This window comes from Pristiophorus japonicus, chromosome 10, assembly GCF_044704955.1.
Source record: "Pristiophorus japonicus isolate sPriJap1 chromosome 10, sPriJap1.hap1, whole genome shotgun sequence".
Taxonomy (NCBI): Eukaryota; Metazoa; Chordata; class Chondrichthyes; family Pristiophoridae; genus Pristiophorus; species Pristiophorus japonicus.
This window is the reverse complement of record NC_091986.1, coordinates 107,061,536-107,083,259: the sequence shown is the minus strand read 5'-3', so window position 1 is coordinate 107,083,259 and position 21,724 is coordinate 107,061,536. Positions and strand designations below refer to the sequence as shown.

At 44.4% G+C, this 21,724-nt stretch overlaps 1 protein-coding gene across 3 annotated transcripts in view; it reads left to right on the top strand.

Annotated features, from left to right (window-relative positions):
• The window catches only part of LOC139275058 (protocadherin Fat 3-like), a 941,319-nt gene that overhangs the window by 869,537 nt on the left and 50,058 nt on the right, over positions 1-21,724 (top strand). The window lies entirely within an intron of this gene.

Genomic DNA, 21,724 nt, shown 5'->3' with positions numbered 1-21,724 from the left:
GCCTGTAACTAAAACTACTGCTTCAAGATAACTGATTAGTTAAATTCCCTTTTGTTAAATTGAATTTTAGTATTTTTAGCAGTGTTTTGAGATCACATTCCATAATTTAAGTTGGTTGTCTGTGAAAACTGAAACCAAATGCCTTCATGTGACATACAAGAATATTTACAGTTGGAGTGCTGTGGTGCATGAACGTATCATGACTCAAGCTGTCGCCATATCCATTATTATATCAGTTATATTATAGGGAAAATTGAAGTACATAAAAGTGCAATTTTTGTCAGTGGTGCATTTATAAATTTTTGATCAGGGAAGTGAGCTCCGATGGTGCAAAATTTATATCTCAGTGAATCTGAGGGCATGCAAATCTGACAATGGCTTTAATACAAATTGAAACTTCACTTATCTCGGAGTATGCTGATGGTCCGGACCTCTCTTCTGACACTGAAGAGCAAAAATGACAATACAAGCTGTGCAATTCAAGAGTTGGTTCTGTGGTTACACAGGCTAGGTCAGGTTATGTATTTGTGAAGCAGGGGGCTCACTGGCACTGGAGATCCAGGGAAGTGCGGCCAATGGGATATTGTCAGCAGCATCCACTCTAATGCGTGGCGAGCTAATCCCCCTAGTAAACAATGTTTTGTTTTTGCAACAATTGCAGTTGGTTCCACAAACAGAGCATTAATGATTGTTCCTGAGAGTCATGGCTTCCAATATTAAGGAGAGTGGACAGTGGCGATCAATCATCTCCCAAAACTGCTAAGTGTATGTACCCCAGAAAAGCATTTCATTTTTATTAGAGCCACAAATCAACTCTATTCAACTCTATAAAGCAATGGAGCGTCAAGTGTCTGAAAATGATAGTTTGGTGTTTAGCGTGTAGTATTGCAACCCACATCTTCCATCACATCATTGTCAATAATAACCTGTTAACCTTTCCTCTCTCCAGTGTAAACTGTTTTATCATTAATAAATGATATGATGCTTTTAGGTCTGCCTTCAGTACACATGCTATCATTTTATCAGAAGGAGTAGCCAAGTACTTAAAAAAAAAGACAGTGGAGTGAAAAATCCTAGATTAAAGAATCCACGCTGTATTTCCTGTAGTGAACAAACTTTAGTAAATATGCGCCAATGAAGCTTTTGCAAATCCACAACTTTACCTGACTCCCAACCAGAGTTTTGTTTTATCCTGAAGACAAGAAATCTGTATCTGCGGATGTTTAAATTAATGTGGAGGACCTGATGAACGGGCACCAGATGGCATTTATCCAGCAGCAGGATCATAATGCTACAGTAATCTTTATTTTTTTGAATGCGCTGTGAAGTTTAATAATATAGATTTTATATTCCTTTGTGTGGTCAGTCAGTTTTTCTAATATGAAATAAAACTGCAATGTTTTGAATTTCGCATCATTGCGGTTGGCCCAGAGTATTTTGTAGGAGGTGATGATGGTTAGATGATACATTGGATGTCGCTATTGTCAAAATAAATAATTTGAAGCAAATACAGTTCACTTCCTACACATTTAATTGAAGATCGAAACCTTGATCCTGATATCATTGACATTAAAAGTATTAACAGTTTAATAGAAGAGTCATCTTATAGTGATAGAATTTAGTGTTAATTGGTAAGATCAGGTGCTCTGAGCAGGATCGTAATATTACTTCCTATTTGAGGGAGTGCATATTCACATTTTGATGAAAAGCGATTAATCGATCTGCTTTATTTAAGCAGTTCTTAGCTGTGCGGGATCCACTTTTATGCTGATGTGCTTCTTGCTGGCTGATCCTCAGATCATCTTAGCCTGAGGTTCAATGTCTGTGAATTGCTAATATTGCAGGATTTGATCAGATAATGTTTATTGAAGCAGCACTTGCTGAACTACATTGACTTTACCCTCTATTTTCCACTCCTCTGGATTTTATATTTTACAGTGTGTAGAATGGGCAAAAAACGCACAACTAGCATTTCAAAAGAGTATATTTGTTCATATGTCCATTCAAAGCAATTGTAATTATTAGAATAATTTGTGATGTCTGCATTGGGTCCACAACTAGAGTTTCAATTTCAGTCTTAACTTTAGGTTACCTTTAGGAGGGAGGAAGAGAAAACTGATCTGTGGTCCTGGGCCAAACTATTTCAGCATGTCTTTTGGTTGGTTGACCAAGGAATGGGATTGCAGGTATCTTAGGACAAGTTGGGGGCTAAATTAGATAGCCCCCAAAACAGGTGCTGGAATCGTGATGCACGATTAACTCGTGCCCATTATTTGAAATGCAGGCAGCATGCCATCTATGTGCTGCCTGCTCATTAGCATGATTTCTGCATGCAGCCAGTACTACCTGCGCTGTGCATTGGCTACACGCATCAGCAGGGGACCCAAAATCTCACTACTTAAAGCTAGCTTGCACTGCTTAAAGCTAGCCTGCACCTCTTAAAGGGGAGGTGCAGGAATTGAATCTGAAGAATGACACAACATGGGAGAGAGTGGACTCCAAGATTTTCCGATGCTGCAATGGGGTCTTGGTGGACGAGATGGAAAGGAGGAGCGATCTCGTGTATCCGAAAGGGACTAGGAGACACAGTCAATAGGCAGTGGGAACAGATCACCATTGTGATCAATGCCAGGACTCTAGTCCCAAGGGATCTGGATGCAGGACTGCAAGAAGTTCAATGATCAAAGGAGGCAGACAAAAAGCAGCAAACTATAGACCAGTTAGCCTAACATCTGTCATTGGGAAAATGCTAGAGTCCATTATTAAGGAAGCAGTAGCAGGACATTTGGAAAAGCATAATTCAAACAAGCAGAGTCAGCATGGTTTTATGAAAGGGAAATCATGTTTGACAAATTTGCTGGATTTCTTTGAGGATATAACGAGCAGGATGGATAAAGGGGAACCAGTGGATGTGGTGTATTTGGATTTGGAGAAGGCATTCGATAAGGTGTCACATGAGAACATAAGAAATAGGAGCAGGAGTAGGCCATACGGCCCCTCGAGCCTGCTCCACCATTGAATATGATCATTGCTAATCCGATCATGGACTCAGGTCCACTTCCCTGCCTGTTCCCCATAACACCTTATTCCTTTATTGGTTAAGAAACTGTCTATCTCTGTCTTAATTTTATTCAATGACCCAGCTTCACAGCTCTCTGAGGCAGCAAATTCCACAGATTTACAACCCTCTGAGAGAAGAAGTTCCTCCTCATCTCAGTTTTAAATGGGCAGAGATAGACAGATTTTTGAATGATAAAGGAATAAAGGATTATGGGGAGTAGACAGGGAAATGGAACTGAGTCTATGATCAGATCAGCCATGACCTTATTAAATGGCGGAGCAAGCTCGAGGGGCCAAATGGCCTATTCCTGCTCCTATTTCTTATGTTCTTGCATACAAGTGGTCAAGGTCAGTGAATGCATCTTCAATTACCATATCCTATCAACTGCACCACTAGCCTCAGCCACTGCTCACTTCACCATGCCCCATCACTCACCTACCAGCAATCTTTATCAATCCGAACTCATACCTAACATTCATATGCTCTACTGCACCCTCACACACTTAGCACTGCAGCAAGCCTTACACCCACATCCGACAGCTTGCACGCATTGCCAGCTATTCAACCATGAAAGCCACATCACATAAACAGATTGCACAACATTCACTGTCATACGTCTATCTTTCTTGTAGGACAAGGTGGCGCACAACTGGAGGCAGCAGCAACTAACTGGAGAGGGACAGGCATGCCTGCATATCCGAACCCCCATGGAGGAGATGGTGCTGGCCATTATTGCAACGACTATTGCTGAGGTCGTGGCCAGTGGCAGGGCTGAAACTATTGAATCCTCATTAGGTAATCATCCGTCTCACATTCCCCCCTACCCTCACCACAACCTCTACCTTGTGCCTTTTACCTTTCAGATACCCAAGAACTTCAACCTGACCAGGCAGTGGAGGAACACCAGGAAGAGAATGATGATGAAGACACTTGATTTCACACTCGCACCCACCAGCTCAGATACTGACACTGCTCATATCTTGGAGGATAGGTTAGAGGCGGTATCTGCATATGGTGAGACGCCGGCATGAGTGCGCTGGAGCCAGGGCAGGGGGCAAAGTCATCATCATAGGCAATTCATCGAATCGAGGAAGACTTGCTTCCACTCCCAAAGTGGGTTCTTTGATGGCTCAACAGTCCGATACGAGAGCCACAGACTCTGTTACAGGTGGGACAGACATTCGTCGGGGGAGGGGGTCGGTAGGGCTGGTTGCTCCTTCTGCTGCCTGCGCTTGGCCTCTTCATGCTCTTTGCGTTGAGACTCAAAAGAGCTCAACGCCCTCCTGGATGGACTTTCTCCACCTTAGGCGGTCTACGGCCAGGGTCTTCAATGTGTCAGTGGTGATGTCGCACTTTACCAGGGAGGCTTGAGGTGTCCTTATAACGTTTCCGTTGTCCTCCTTTGGCTTGTTTACCATGCAGGAGCTCCGCATAAAGCATTTGCTTAGGGAGTCTCGTATCTGGCATGCGTACTATGTGACCTGCCCAGTGAAGCTGATCGAGTGTGATCAGTGCTTCAATACTGGGGATGTAAGCCTGGTCAAGGACACTGATGTTGGTGCACCTGTCCTCCTAGGGGATTTGCAGGATCTTGCGGAGATATCGTTGGTGATATATCTCCAGCGACTTGAGGTACCTTCTATACATCGTCCATGTATTACTACAGCCCTGTAGACCATGAGTTTGGTGGTAGATTTGAGGGCCTGTTCTTCAAAGACTTTTTTGCTCAGATGGCCACTGGCGCACTGGAGGTGGTGCTGAATGTCCGCATCAATGTCTGCCTTTCTTGATAAGAGGCTCCCGAGATATGGGAAATGGCCTACGTTGTCCAGGGCCGCGCCATGGATCTTGATGACTGGAGGACAGTGCTGTGCAGCGGTGACAGGCTGGTGGAGGACCATTGTCTTACAGATGTTAAGCGTAAGGCCCATGCTTTCATCTGCCTCAGTGAATACATTGACTATATCCTGGAGTTCAGCCTCTAAGTGTGCATAGACGCAGACGTCGTCCGCATACTGCAGCTCAACAACAGAGGTTGGGGTGATCTTGGACCTGGCCTGGAGACGGCGTAGGTTAAACAGCTTCCCACTGGTTCTGTGGTTTAATTCCACTCCAGCGGGGAGCTTGTTGATTGTGAGGTGGAGCATGGCGGCGAGGAAGATTGAGAAGAGGGTTGGAGCAATAACGCAGCTCTGTTTGACCCCGGTCCGGATGTGGATAGGGTCTGTAATGGATCCGTTGGTAAGGATCACGGCCTGCATGTCATCGTGAAGCAGGTAAAGGATGTTGACAAACTTTTGGGGGCATCCGAAACGGAAGAGGACGCTCCATAGATCCTCATGGTTGATAGTATCAAAGGCCTTTGTAAGATCGAAAAAGGCCATGTATAAGGGCTGGCGCTGCTCCCTGCATTTTTTCTGCAACTGGCGCGCTGCAAAGATCATGTCTGTTGTGCCCCGTAGGGGACGAAATCTGCATTGTGATTCCGGGAGGAGTTCCTCGGCCATAGGGAGAAGACGATTGAGGAGAACTCGATCGACAACTTTTCCAGTGGCTGAAAGCAGGGAGATCCCCCTGTAGTTGCCGCAGTCGGACTTGTCCCCCTTTTTAAAAATGGTCACAATCACTGCATCTCTGAGATCTCCCTGCATGCTCTCCTCCTCCAGATGAGAGAGATGAGGTCATGTATCCGCGCCAACAGTGCCTCTCCGCCATACTTTAGCAGATCAGCAGGAATTCCATCCGCACCCGTAGCCTTGTTATTAAGTTGTTTTATGGCTTTGCCTACCTCGTGCAACGTTGGAGTTTCACTGAGGTGGTGGCGGGTCGCATGCTGCGGAATGGAATCGAAAACACTCGAGTCAAAGGCAGAGTCTCGATTGAGGAGATCTTCGAAGTGCTCCTTCCATCGGGCCCTGACAGCCTCGGTGTCCTTGATGAGTGTTTCCCCGTTCTTGGCGAGGAGTGGGGTGGGGCCTTGGAAGTTTGGACCGTAGGCGGCCTTGACTGCAGCGAAGAATCCTCGCATATTGTGGCTATCGACCAGTTGTTGTATCTCCTGTGCTTTCTCCATCTGCCACCTGTTCTTTAGGTCCCGAGTTTTTTGTTGGACCTGAGCCTTGAGCCATCTGTAATGTTGTTTTGCAGCTCCCGAGTTGGGCTGTTGCTTGAGGCTCAGAAATGCTTTGCGCTTGCGATCTATTAGTTCTTCGATCTCCTGATCATTTTCATCAAACCAGTCCTGATATTTTCTGGTTGAGTGACAGTGTCTCTTCACAGGCACTGGTTATGGAGGCCTGAAGGGCAGACCAAGCGCTATGGCGATTCAGCATCTTAGGGCCATCAGGGCACACCAGATTGGCTGTGAGGCGCTGGCTGTAGAGGGCTCTCCTGGTTGGTTCTCTAAGTGCCCCGGCATTAACTTTTTTGCGGAACTGCTTCTGCTGTCCCCTCTGCTTTGGAGCAATGTTAATATTGATGATGGATTGGATTAGGCGGTGGTCCGTTCAGCAGTCGTCAGTTCCTGTCATGGCGCGGGTGATGCGCACATCCTTGCAATCCCTGGCTCGGACGATGACATAGTCGAGCAGGTGCCAGTATTTGGAGCAAGGGTGTTGCCACGATGCCTTGTATTTGTCCCTCTGGTGGAACAGGGTGTTGGTGATGAGGAGTTAATGTTCTAGACATTTTGTCAGGAGTAGGGTACCACTGGAGTTGGCTTTCCCTACCCTCTCTCTGCCAATCACGCCTCCCCAGAGGGCTGTGTCTTTGCCAACCCTGGCATTAAAATCGCCCAGGTGGATCAATTTGTTGCCTGTGGGGATGCGGGACAAGGATGTCTCGAGGTTGGAATAAAAATCCTCTTTAGCCTCATCCGTTGCATCGAGTGTAGGGACGTACGCACTGTTGACTGTGGCACATTGGTTCCGAGATAGGGTGATACAGAGAGTCATGAGGCATTCGTTAACCCCACAGAGGGAATCTTTGAGGCGGTCGACCAGCTCATTCTTGACGGCAAAGCTGACTCCATGAAGGTGGCGTTCTGCCTCTGGTTTCCCTTTCCAGAAGAAGGTGTAACCTCCACCGTGTTCCTTCAGCTGGCCTTCCCCTGCCCACTGGGTTTCGCTTAGGGCGGCGATGTCAATGTCAAAATGTCTGAGTTCCCGGGCAACTATGGCGGTGCGACGTTCCGGCCTGTTGCTGTTGGGATTGTCCATGAGGGTCCTGACGTTCCAGGTTCTATGCAACATGATCTAATTCAAAATATCTCTCGTATATCAAAAATCTCACTTGCGTGCATTTTGTCCACACCACTGACTTCCTGTTGATATGTTTTGTCACACTTTTTGTGTCAACTTTTTCCCATTATAATTTCTTATAATTTCTTTAATATAAATTTTGTCTATATAATCTTGTCGAGCCATAATTGCACGATCTGGTTGCTTGGTGGCTTTGTACCCAAATTGAGAGCAACTTCACACAGTCTCTTATTCATTCTTCTTTTACACCTCACCATGAAATCTCCCTTTTCACCTGCAAACTGAAAAACTGTCCCCAAAGAATGAAATAGCAACTAAATAATTGTCAATAAACCAACTTAAAATGTTAAATGCCCCATTTTCATGCCCAAAGACAGTCTTCCCCACAGCCCAGCTTCAGTTTATGGCCCAATAGACCCCTGCCTGCTATCACCCGAGTCATTCAGCTGGTGCCAAGTAATTGCCAACATTTCCTGAATGAGGTGAACTACTTAAGACCACGTAACCCATCTAATTACATAGAATTATTTCAGCGAATGTTTACAGCACATAAACAAGCCATTCGGCCCAACAGATCTATCCTAGTGTTTATGCTCCACACGAGTTCCTTTCACCTTACTTCATCTCACCATATCAACATATCCTTTTATTCCTTCCTTCCTCCTCTTATCAATTACTTATCTAGCTTCCCCTTAAATGCACCAATGATATTTGCCTCAACAACTCCATGTGGTAGCAAGTTCCCATTCTCACCACTCTGAGTAAATTGCAACTTTACAGTCAAAACAAAATTTGAAATGCTTCCACCTCCAGCCACACCCCCCTCAAACCCTGCAAGTTAAATCTTGATACACCTGGAAACCTCCCCGTTCCCTTGAGTAGATTTTCAAACTCCCAGTTATCTTCCATGACCAGCTTTTCCATCACCCTTCCTCCACGGTGAGGGAAAATGAACAGGAGGAAGGATAAGTAGGAGAGAGGGGAGCAGTGGAGGGGGAAACCAGGATATTATTATTAAAGAATTTTACAACATGTAAAGCTGTTTTTTGTCTTTTTGTAATGGGGAGCATGAAACATATCTACCTCATTATGACATCACTTATTGTCATAGTTTGTCAAATATGTTAATCATAAAATTTTAATGTATTATTTTGAATACATTTCCTATCGAAAGTGTGATTTTGGAATAGTACAGTAATATTAATTTTATGGAGTCAAATTTCTATATAACCATCTTTTTTTGCAAGTAACGCTCTCTATCATCCTTGTTAAAGCTTCACTGAAGTCCAGAGAGAAGCTAAAAGCTTGATAGGTTGAATCCTTGTTGAGAAGAGCTATTTGTCAGTCTTTACAAGTTTATAATGAGGTTTGACAGAATTTTTGTAGACTGAGGTGATTCAGCTAAATGCTGATGAACATGAATTTAACATGGAGTATTCCTAACCACTTCACACCTACCCAGTGTAAATGGAATACATTACCTAGGGAATAAATCTTTCATCTCATCTCAGCTTCTGTGTGACTTTCGACTCCACAATTTATTTTATCACCAGGTTAAAATGTTTTTCTCCTCTTTTACTTCAGTTTGGCTTTTTAATTTCTAACATTACTTCTAGTACTTGTTGCCCAACAATTCATTACTGGAGACTCCGCTCCCACCACCCACCAATTTAAAACCAAATCTAACTTGTTATTTTTGGTGAAAGGCAAAGGTTCAAGATTTAAGGAAAGACATTTTGCTCAATTCAGAAATCATGGGGGCGGTGGTGGTGTTGTGGGGGAGATGTATTTCTACACCGTCCGGTGGAAACTGGGTTGGTAAAATGAAGTACCCACTCAGCTGTGATTTTTACCTACCAGATTTTTTTAGTGCATTAGGCGACCACCTGAGCCTCAGACATTTATGCAACTTGGGGTCCTATTACAGCAACTGGACCCCGACGGCATGTTATCCAGAAGGAAGCAGTGTGCCCGCATCAGTCACCTCAACAGCAACACCTTGATCAAAGCAACAAAGAAGCCCTGTAAAGGAAGTTTAAAACTGCCCTTTGTGGGGCCAGGAGGAGAAGGAGGGAAGTGTAGGCCTTCCCTGCCCAGACTCCTGGACCTCCCCCACCCTCCCTACCTCAACCTGCAGATTGCCCCAGAGTCCTCATCCCTGCACTTAGCTCGACTCCCAGTCTGACTTTCCTCCGCTTGCCGCCTAGTTGATGCCTGATTTGAATGGGAAGGTAATCATGTTAATGAGGCCGGGCCATTAAAATCGGAAGGGCCTTGTTGTGTATCTGTAAAGCATGCACTCCCATGTTCCGCCACCAGGGAGTGCATCCCTTGAAGTCCCAAGGGATCCCAGCATCTCTTGGGAGCACTGTATATAAGCCGGCCCCAAGGCCTGTTCCTCACTCTGGTGTGTCTTAATAAAGACTGAGGTCACTGTTACTTTAACTTCCCTGTATGAAGTCTCATCTGTGTTAGGAACACAATAGGCCTCCCACTGCCAGACCGGCAGCTCGCTCGGCCACTTTCCCACCTGGGAGTTAATTCATCCCATAACTGGAGACATGTATTTGTGTGAAGTTTAGTTTGGTGTCTGTGGGGCATCAGGATTGCACTGTAGACATTTTATAGTTAGACAGTTCGACACTGAGGGATGGCAGTGCAGAGAACCCTCATGATGTACGCAAAGTGTGATATCTGAATCATCATGATCCTCAGGGTATCCCGGGGTTTCACATGTATTGAAAGTTGATTTTCTGGAACAGAGCATTTCTGTTCTCGTGAACAGTTGACCAAACTGCATTGTATCAGAGGGTAAAAGGTTTTGAGATAATACTCTCCAAAATATGGTCAGCCAAGAGACAAAGCTCGACAGTTCAGAAGCAAGCGATAGAGAGAATTGGATGACTATCCACAGGGACAACAGAGGGAGAGGATTCACAGGTGTAGCAAATTCCTAAGTTACTGGAACTTTGTGCTGAACAAGAATGAGGTGAACAGTGACAACAACTCAGAGGAACATTGCAGCACTTTGGAGTAAGGGACTATCTAAGGGGGTGAGCGGCAGGTAGACTGCAAGAATAACAGACTGGTAGTAATGGGAGAATCTACATTTAGAGGCATATGATAAAGTATGGCATAACAATACCAAAGATAATTATGAGGAATATGGAAATTTCAGTAGGAAGTAGAAAAAGATGATTAGAAGGTATAAAAGGGAATGTGATTAAAAACTATCAGATAATACAACATGAAATAGTAAGACCCTGTAGAAGTCTAGAAGAAGTAAAAGCATAATTGATTAACACAAAGATTTAGGGTAAATGGGCATTGCTCAGATTGGAGAAAGATTTGAAGTTGTGCATCCCAGTGGTGAACACGGGGTTGAGTTTTGTTCTCTGTACACATAAATGATTTGGACTTGGGTATACAGTGTTGGGCACCGCATTATAGAAAGGACATGAAAGCCATAGAGAATGTACTGCGTTGATTCACCAAGACGATGGCAGAGATGGGAAATTATAGTCATGAGGAGAGAAGGAGAGAATTGAGATATTTGGACTATTTCCACTGAAGCAACAAAAAGTGAGATTCAATCCAGGTTTTTAAAAATTGAATGGCTTTGATAGTGACTTGGGAAAGATTATTTCCTCTGTTTGGGATTCAATATGAGGGGGAGAGGGAGGTGTACGGGGTTCATCAATTAGAACCAGCAGAAGCACAGTGGGCCGAATGGGATCTTTCCATGCAATAAACCTCTAGGGTTGTATAATCTGTCCCTTGCCATCCCCCCCAACAGAGTGCAAGGTGCAACTCCAAAATCTCACCAAATCCGCTGGGCAGGTGCCTCAATAGCACTGGTACTGGCATGGGTGCCCACCCCTAACATTCAAATCATTTGTCATGGAGTTAAAGCGAGCCCAGGTGGCCTTTGGGCGGAGCTTCCATTCCATTGAACTTCCAGCAGTGCAAGAGTGCTGCCAGAATTTCTAGGCTGGTAGCTCTGATTAGGAAGACATCCACTTCAAGGTGAGTGGTGAAAAGTTATTTTAGTACAGAAATAATTATTGTGTTTTAGGAATGTACACAGAGCTATATTTTTGCAGACAAAGTACACTAAGTTTTAATCCTTTGCAGGGACTTATCCTGGAGTACTTAGTCAATATGAAGGAATGCACTTAGCACACTAAACCACTGATATCATTTATATGAAATCTTCACACACTGCTTTTTCCCTGGTGTAGTTTTTTCTGTTCCATTATGTAAGCATGCCATTTTCTTGCTTAGTATGACAGTGAAAAATTAGAACTGCTCTATAGTATGGCTTTTTGAATTTTTTTGTTGCATGTTAAATCAATTATTATTAATGAGTATAATATTATACTCATACACCAACAATGGAACTGCCCTTCCCCCCCCCCCCTCCCTCAACTGTGCAGGTTATCAATTGTTTCCAGACATCAGTTATTTTGAGCTCCTGCTAAACCTGGGTAGAAACCAGCAACATATTGTCATTATGCCCATCACCCTTGGGCTAGAAATTTGGTTGGAGGGTTCCTAATGCGCTAATGTCGGGTGGCCGCTAAATATAGCGCTGGAAATCTTTTAGCGATGGGAGCAGCAAAATTCCATTTTTGCACCCTGAGAGTGGAGTGGAGTGGTAAGGGAAGCATTCCATACTTCTCGGGGTGCTAGGCCGGTTGCCCAACTGAATATCCCGTGCTAAAGAGTCGGCTTTGTAGCAACTCAAGAGAGTCTCCCAACAAAAACAAAAATCGGAACAAAGAGCTTTCCCTATACATTACTCATCCCAGATAAAATTAAATCTCAAAAGAAATAAAAGGAAGTATCACTCACATTTACCTCATGCAGTCATTCCTTCCCTAAGCACCCCGGGCAGCTCTGCACGCCAGCTTTCACTAGCGGGGTCACTACGGATGCAGCAAAACCAAATTTTGCTTCTGTATCAACACCGGCACAATGCTCCCGAGCAATACTCCTCAGTGCCGCCGGTACTGGCACACTGAATTTGCCCTGCGGCATGAGGGGCGCTATCCAACCAAATTTCTCACCCCTTGTGCAATCATTCTTCCACTGAGCCCTTCCTTAAATGATTGTTAGCAATCCACCCCAATGCACACTCATTCTGTTTCACTACATTACCAGTCTTTGTTCTTCTCACCCCCAGCCACCTTGAGAATCTTCCTACCTGTGCCCCCCCACAAATCCTCAACTTCCACTGCATAATAGTTTTCAGGAGTTAATCTACCAGCAGCTGCAATTCTTTGAAGGGAAGAACAGTACTTATAGCAACATAAGAACAAGAGTAGGCCATTCAGCCCCTCGAGCCTGTTCCACCATTCAATGAGATCATGGCTGATGTGCGACCTAACTCCATATATCCGCCTTTGGCCCATATCCCGCAATACCTTTGGTTTATAAAAAGCTATCAATGTCAGATTTTAAGTTAACAATTGATCGAGCATCAATTGCCATTTGCAGAAGAGAGTTCCAAACTTTGTGTATAGAAGTGTTTCCTAATTTCACTCCTGAAAGGTCTGGCACTAATTTTTAGAATATGCCCCCTAGTCCTCGAATCCCCAACCAGCAGAAATAATTCCTCTCTATCTACCCTATCTGTTCTAGCTGGGCTTGAAATTCAGGCCGGAGGCTTCCTTCGGACCAACGCCTCTGACCTGAATATTTTTTGCGGAAGTACGTAGTGGTCCCGGAGGCGCCTTAGATTGCGGTGGGAGGCCTTCTCTTCCCGCGCATTCGAGCACGCTCCCATCCTCGAGGTTTGCACATAGAAGCTGGAGTCACATGTGACTGGACAACCAATCACAGTACAGTATTCTCATTGATAGTAATGGGAACTCCATATCTCCGAGTTCTCATTGCTATCAATGAGAAAAAAAACACCCAAACACAACATAAAAATTTTTTAAAAACACCGCATATTTAACATTAACTGAAATTAAAATTAATTAAATGTTTTGGAAAAAATATATTTTTTGGATTTTTTTTTAAGTGTTTTAATAGGGTTTAAAATAAATGTACTTTAGTGGACAGGGTTTTTAATGTAAAAATGTATTTTTAAATTTTATTTTTATGTGTTTTAAAACTCTTACACTGGTAAAAGTAGGCTATGCACCTGCTTTTACCAGGCGCAAGAGTTTTAAGGACATTCACTGGGCAAGAGATGGGCAAATAGCTCAATCTCGCCCATGCGAATGTCCTGGCTGCGGGGATGCGGAAGATCTGTCGAGAGAAATCTTGACAGATTGGAAAAGCCGATTTTCGGCGCATGCGCATTGCACGCCTGAAACTGGCTTTTGCGAGGCCTCGCCGGGTCCATATGTATTCCGTACGGACCCGGGGAGGTGGAATTTTAGCCCCAATATCTTGATGACTTTGATCAGATTGTCCCTTAACCTTCTTAATGTTAAGGAATTCAACCCTAATTTGTGTAATCTCTCCTTGTAACTTAACCATTGAAGTTCAGGGATCAATCTAGTAAACCTACACTGCGCTCCCCCCAAGACCAATATATCCTTCCTAAGATGTGGTGCCCAGAACGGCTCTCATTATTCCAGGTGTGGTCTAGCCAGGGTTCTGTATCGCTGCAGTATAACTTTTATCCCCTTGTATTCTAGTCCTCTAGATATAAAGGCCAGCATTCCATTAGCCTTTTTGATTATTTTCTGTACCTGCTCATGGCATTTTAATGATCTATGTAACTGGACCAAGTCTCTTTGAACCTCCACTATTTTTAACCTTTCACCATTTAGAAAGTACCCAGTTCTATCCTTTTTAGGTCCAATGTGGATGACCTCACATTTGCCTACATTGAAATCCATTTGCTACAGTTTTGCCCATTCACTTAATCTATCAATAGCCCTTTGTTATTTTATGCTTCCACCTACGCTGCCCACAATACTGCCTATCTTTGTGTCATCGGCAAATTTGGATATATGACTTTCTATGCCATCGTCTAAGTCATTAATAAATACTGTGAATATTTGAGGCCCCAACACAGATCCCTGTGGGACACCACTAATCACATCCTACCAATTAGATTACCTGCTCATTATCCCTACTCTCTGTCTCCTGTTGCTTCATTCGGTAAATGAATGAGCATAAAGAATAATCTCAATAGGAAAAGTATGTGTAGAAATGTGGCTGATAGTTTGTGGGGAGTGGGAAAAGAGAAACAAATATGATACTGAACTAAGTTTGATTTTGATTTGATCTTTATCCCTGTGCAAACATCAGCAACTGAATTGTTAAACATCCTGCAGCCTCCTGATATTCTTCTTTGATACTGCTCGTCAATGCAACTGTTTACTTTTAGAAAAACTAAGAGAAATCAAGTATTTTTTCTCAGTTTCTCAAAGCTCTATAATATTGCATTTTGGTTAATATTCTTCTTTCACAATTTTGGTCCCTCGAACCACGGATTTAATGCCCTGCTTGCATTATACAAGATACTTAGAGTTTCAGAACACATCAGAAATTTCCACTAATTTGCTTCAAGTGCAGCAGGATAATGTAAATTTGATATCATATTCTAAAGATGCCAGAAACAAATTTCTGAAGCAGCTGTCATACTCTAATGATGTTTTCCAACAGCTGCTTTCATTCCCTCTTAATTTTCCACAATCTTTGTATCTAATCCCTGGGCAGGATCCTGGTCTGAGTGCCATAGTGTTATTTTATTTTTTTGAGGCCACAAAAGACTCAATTGGCCTGTGTATGCATGTGTAACTGTGTCTCTGATGACCGACCGCAGTCATAACATCATATCTGCAGTATTGATTTGATAGATTGTGATGCAGATGGTGGAAACTTACTGAAGAATTTAAGCACTATCATTAAAAATAAATAGTTGCCTTACTGTGAATAAAGTTCGTGGATAAATTGTATGCATGGACAATATCTGTAGAGTTTGACCCCCTCTCCCCTTACCTCATATCTTGCATTGTGCAGAGTCTTATTGGTAACATACAGATTTCACTAAAATCTGGCACATTCAATCTTGTTCATTTATATAAAACAGAATATTTTAGTCTTACAGTTAGTTTGGTGAAGCTTTGGACTAGAATTTTCAACCATTAACTCGGCAACTAGGGAGGTTATTTTTTTCCTTACCAATTTTCTCAATCGCTTTCTCAACCTCCTCTCCTGAATAAGTTGATTCCATGTTGTGATACTTTGCCAGGTATCTTCCAGCACCTTGCTCAAGTGATTAGTATTTATGTGTGAGCCGTGGTGTGGAATGTAAGCAGGCTATTTAACTTTGGGGGCATGTCACAACCATGCTCACCCACTGTCCTCACCCACTGTCCTCACCCACTGTCCACACCCACTGTCCTCTGTCCTCACTCACTGTCCTCACCCACTGTCCTCACCCACTGTCCACACCCACTGTCCTCTGTCCTCACCCACTGTCCACACCCACTGTCCTCACCCACTGTCCTCACCCACTGTCCTCACCCACTGTCCACACCCACTGTCCACACCCACTGTCCACACCCACTGTCCACACCCACTGTCCACACCCACTGTCCACACCCACTGTCCTCACCCACTGTCCTCACCCACTGTCCTCACCCACTGTCCTCACCCACTGTCCAAACCCACTGTCCAAACCCACTGTCCTCTGTCCTCACCCACTGTCCACACCCACTGTCCACACCCACTGTCCTCACCCACTGTCCTCACCCACTGTCCTCACCCACTGTCCTCACCCACTGTCCTCACCCACTGTCCTCACCCACTGTCCACACCCACTGTCCACACCCACTGTCCTCACCCACTGTCCTCACCCACTGTCCACACCCACTGTCCACACCCACTGTCCACACAAGCAGATTCCTAGCAGGGGTCATAGATACCAATCAAGTGTGTGATGGTTCTGAGGACAGGTCATCGCCCTGAAACATTGGCCCTGAAATCCCGATTTCTTCTTCCCGCGGGCATTCGACTAAAAATAGGAGAAAAGATGCGCACTTACCTTTTGGTCAAACGCTCACCAGAGATTCTGGACTTGAGGCCTCCTCTTCTTGCGCAACGGAGCACATTCACGTTGGGATGTCTTTAGGAGTTACTTGAGCTGGATACCCAATCACGGTAAAGTATTTTCTCATCTAGTAATAGGAGTTTCGTAAATCCGAATGGGAAAGATCCTCAAACACTGCATAAAAATTTTTAAAAACACCTCACAAATACATTATAGAAATTAAAGTTGATAGAAATGTTTAAAAAAAAAGATGGGCAAATGTGCAATCTCTGCTGTGGGAATGTCCTTGCTGCCGAGATGCGTGCGACCTGTCAAGCCAGAAATTGACAGATTGGAAAAGATAAGGTTTTCGTTGCATGCACATTGTGCGCTGAAAACCGACTTTTGCAATGTCTTCCCGGGTCCATGCACACTCCGTACAGACCCGGGAAGGCCGGAATTTCAGGGCCAATAATTCTGTTTCTCTCTCCACAGAAGTTGCCTGACCTGCTGAGTATTTGCAGCAGTTTTTATTTTTATTTCAGATTTCCAGTATCTGCAGTATTTTGCTTTTGTAGGAGTGTGAACCTTGACAACTTTCCTTTTCCATAGGTGATGAGGTCAACTGTATGGCCCCTCCTCCCCACCCAAGATCACTTACTTCAGCATAGATCAGAGATCTATCCTGCAACATTCCTGACTGTATGGTTCAGCTACTGACTAGAAAAACTGGCTGTGCCTTGGGAGAAGCACCGGAGAGGATTAGGGGCTGTTGTAATAAATCTCTTGGGATTCCATATTGTTGAAATGCTGTTATATTTCTGGGATCACAAAATCCCCAGTTGGTAATCTGGAGCAAAAAAAGAGAAGGAATATAGTGCATTATGAGAAGGGAGCAGAACTCAAATACCTGTATCTGTTTTCTGATCCAAATGTGCAAACAAAAGTTTAGAGGGTGGAGGATGGGAGGCCAACCAGGAGAGAATTGGAATAGACAAGTTTGGAGGTGACAAAGGCATGGATGAAACTTTCAATGGCAAAAGGGCAGAGATAAGAGTATAGGTAGGTGATGTAACAGAGATAAAAGTCTTTGTGATGGAACAGATATGGGGTTAGAAGTTCAGCTCAGGGTCAGATAGGATGCTGAGGTTGCAAACAGTCTGGTTCAGCCTGAGACAGTAGCTAGAGAGGGTGGCAGGGATCTGAAGTTTGTAAAGGAGGCTGTAGATGATGGCTTCGGTCTTCCTTATGTTTAATTGAAGGCGATTGTGGCTCATCCAAGAGTAGATGGCAATCAAGGAGTCTGCCAAACATAAAGGCAGCAGTGGAATGCATTGCCAATCGCCGTGGAAGTCACCACTGCCCTCAATTTCTTCGCTTCTGACTCCTTCCAGGGTAGCAGTGGAGCCATAGAGGGTTTCCCACTCGGCTCCACATAAACACACAAGCCAGGTGGTGGACAGTTGTTTGCTAGGGCGTCGACTTATGTTAACTTCCCCTATGACAACAACAGCCAGAATGAGTGGGCACTTGGATTTGCATCTCTGGCTGTGTACCATTGATTGCATGCACTTAGCAATCCAGATCAACTAGACGTATTCGTCAACTGCAAGGGATTTAATTCCATCATTGTGCAGCTGGTGTGCAACTACATGAAGAGGTTCATGCAGGTGTGTCCCAGATTCCCTGGGAGTTGCCAGAATTCTTTCATCCTGCGGCAGTCCAAGATCCCCGACCTCTCCATACCTGCAAGAAGAATTGAGTGGTGGCTGTTAGGAGACAAAAGATACCCCCTTCAAACTTAGCTGATAACACCTGTGAGGAACCTCACCAATGAAGCCCAAGAGCGGTACAATGACAATGAGTCCATCTTTAAATTTCGCCATTTCTTTGCACAAACATCTAACTCCTCCAAATGCCAGCGTTGAATTGGCCCTTTAAATGGTCGCGTTGAGACCGCGTCACTTGGGTCCGTACCATGCCTGCTGACACGCATTGGAGACGCAAAACCCGCAAGTAAAATTCTCATTAGGTAGTCTTCTTGTAATCAGACATTGACTCACTGTAACTTCTTTCAGGTTTGGTGCCCGCTATGCCCCCCAGCTCAGAACCTGCCTCTGAGTTATTATCGGGCCCATTGACAATAAATTGTTTCCTCATTCATAGGATATTAATTCATGTTCCTATTAAAACCTTCATTATAATAAATTGGCAATGTTCTATATTCAAAAGTTTGGACCAGCCTGGATACTCCAGTTTGGATAAGATCTGTCCTAACATTCTGTCGTAACGCAGGTTCTAAAGTTTGTGGAAAATTAAATATATAAATTTTGTAAAGATGGAATGCTGAAATAATTTGAGCTGTTTATATTTGTTGTTTAATTTAACAAAATGCATTTAAATACTTGTAGTTGCAGCACTTTTCTTTGTAAATAACAAAGATATAGTTGAACTTTTTCCTGGCTATCATAATGTACTCAGTAGTATGTAAGCCACAGGGATGACAGCCCTGAAATCATAGTTCTTGGGAAAATAACTATCATTAATAACAATGACACACAGCCCACATTGTCCCATTATAATCAATTAAAGGAAACTGGAATTAAGAAAAGATCATAACAAAAGGAAAGATGACAAATAGCCATTGATGCCATCAAAGCTTGTCACCAGTACACTAATTGGCTGCATTTCAATCTGGTTTCCACCCCTGCCACAGTACCGAAACGCCTCTCATCAAAATCATCAATGACATCCTTTGTGACTGTGACAAAGGCAAACTATTCCTCCTCATCCTTCTTGAATTGTCTGCAGCCTTTGACACAGTTGACCACTCCATCCTTCTTCAAAGCCTCGCCACCGTCATCCAGCTGGGTGGGACTGCAGTCGCATGGCTCCATTCTTGTCTAATCGTAGTCAGAAAATCACCTGCAACGGCTTCTCTTCCCGTCCCTGCATCGTTACCTCTGGTGTACCCCAAGGACCTATCCTTGGCCCCCTCCTATTTCGTATCTATATGTTGCCCCTTGATGACATCATCTGAAAATAAAGCATCAGTTTCCACATGTACTCTGATGGTACCCAGCTCTACCTCACTACCACTGCTCCTGACCACTCCAAATTATCTGACTGCTTCTCCGACATCCAGTTCTGGATGAGCAGAAATGTTCTCCAATTGAATATTGGGAATACTGAAGCTATTGTCTTTGGTCCCTGCCACAAACTCTGTTCCCTAGCCACTGACTCAATCCCTCTCCCCAACTTCTGTTTGAGGCTGAACCAGACTGTTCGCAACCTATGTTGTCATATTTGACCCTGAAATGAGCTTTCAATGACATATCCGCAGCATAACTAAGTCCGTCTATTTCCACCTCTGTAACATCGCTCGTCTCCACCCTTGCCTCAGCTCACCTGCTGCTGAAGCCCTCATCCATGCCTTTGTTACCTCTAAACTTGACTATTCCAAAGCACTCCTGGCTGGCCTCCCACATTCTACCCTACGTAAACTAGAGGTGATCCAAAACTCGGCTGCCCATGTTCTAACTCGCACCGTCCCGCACACCCATCACCCCTGTGCTCGCTGACCTACATTGACTCCCAGTTAAGCACCGCCTCAATTTCAAAATTCTCATCCTTATTTTCAAATCCCTCCATGGTCTCGCCCCTCCCTATCTCTGTAATCTCATCCAACCCCACAACCGCTCCCAGCCACCAACCCTGCCCCCCCCCCCCCCCGCCCTGCCGAGATGGCTACGCTCTATTAATTCTGCCCTTTTGAATATCCCTGATTCTAATCGCTCAACCATTGGTGGCTGTGCCTTCTGTTACCTAAGTCCTGAGCTCTGGAATTTCTTGCCTAAACCTGTCTGATTCTCTACTTCTCTTTCCTTGGGTACTGTTGGGGGAGATGACTCATCAGGGGAAGGCAAGCAGCAGCAAGTTCATGACACCAGGGGTGGCTCTGCTGCACAAGAGGGCAGGAAAAAGAGTGGGATAGCTATAATGATAGGGGATTCTATTGCAAGGGGAATAGATAGGCGTTTCTGCAGCCGCAAACGAGACACCAGGATGGTATGTTGCCTCCCTGGTGCAAGGGTCAAGGATGTCTCGGAGTTGCTGCAGCTCATTCTGGAGAGGGAGGGTGAACAGCCAGTTGTCGTGGTACATGTAGGTACCAATGATATGTGTAAAAAAACGGGATGAGGTCTTACAAGCTGAATTCAGGGAGCTAGGAGTTAAATTAAAAAGTAGGACCTCAAAGGTAGTAATCTCAGGATTGCTACCAGTGCCACGTGCTAGTCAGAGTAGGAATAGCAGGATAGCTCAGCCAAATACGTGGCTTGAGGAATGGTGCAAGGGGGAGGGATTCAAATTCTTGGGACATTGGAACTGGTTCTGGGGGAGGTGGAACCAATACAACCTGGACGGTCTCCACCTGGCAGGACCAGATCCGGTATCCTAGGCGGAGTGTTTGCTAGTGCTATTGGGGAGGGTTTAAACTAAAAACGCAGGGGGATGGGAATTTATGCAGGGAGATGGAGGGAAGTAAAAAGGGGGCAGAAGCAAAAAGTAAGAAGGAGAAAAGCAAGAGTGGATGGCAGAGAAATCAAGGGCAAAAATCAAAAAGAGCCACATTACAACATAATTCTAAAAGGACAAGGAGTGTTTTAAAAAAAAAAGATGTAATTGGGATTACGGAGACATGGCTCGATGCTAACCAAGGCTGGGAACTCAACATCCAGGGGTATTCAATATTCAGGAAGGACTGGCAGGCAGGAAAAGGAGGTGGCGGTAGCGTTACTGGTTAAAGAGGAGAGTAACACAATAGTAAGGAAGGACATTTGCATGGATGATGTGGAATCTATATGGGTAGCGCTGCGAAACACCAAAGGGCAGAAAACATTAGTGGGAGTTGTGTACAGACCACCAAACAGTAGTAGGAAGGTTGGGGATGGCATCAAACAGGAAATTAGGGATGCGTGCAATAAGGGTACATCAGTTATTATGGGTGACTTTAATCTGCATATTGATTGATCGAACCAAACTGGTAGCAATGCGGTGGAGGAGGATTTCCTGGAGTGTATAAGGGATGGTTTACTAGACCAATATGTCGAGGAACCAACTCGAGAGCAGGCCATCCTAGACTGGGTGATGTGTAACGAGAGAGGATTAATTAGCAATCTGGTTGTACGGGGCTCTTTGGGGAAGAGTGACCATAATATGGTAGAATTCTTTATTAGGATGGAGCATCTTCACTCAGAGAACTTCTTCACTCAGAGAAATGTGAACCTGTGGAATTCTCGACCACAGAAAGTTGTTGAGGCCAGTTCGTTCGATGTATTCAAAAGGGCCACATTCAAAATGTGTTCCTTATGGCTAAAGGGATCAAGGGGTATGGAGAGAAAGCAG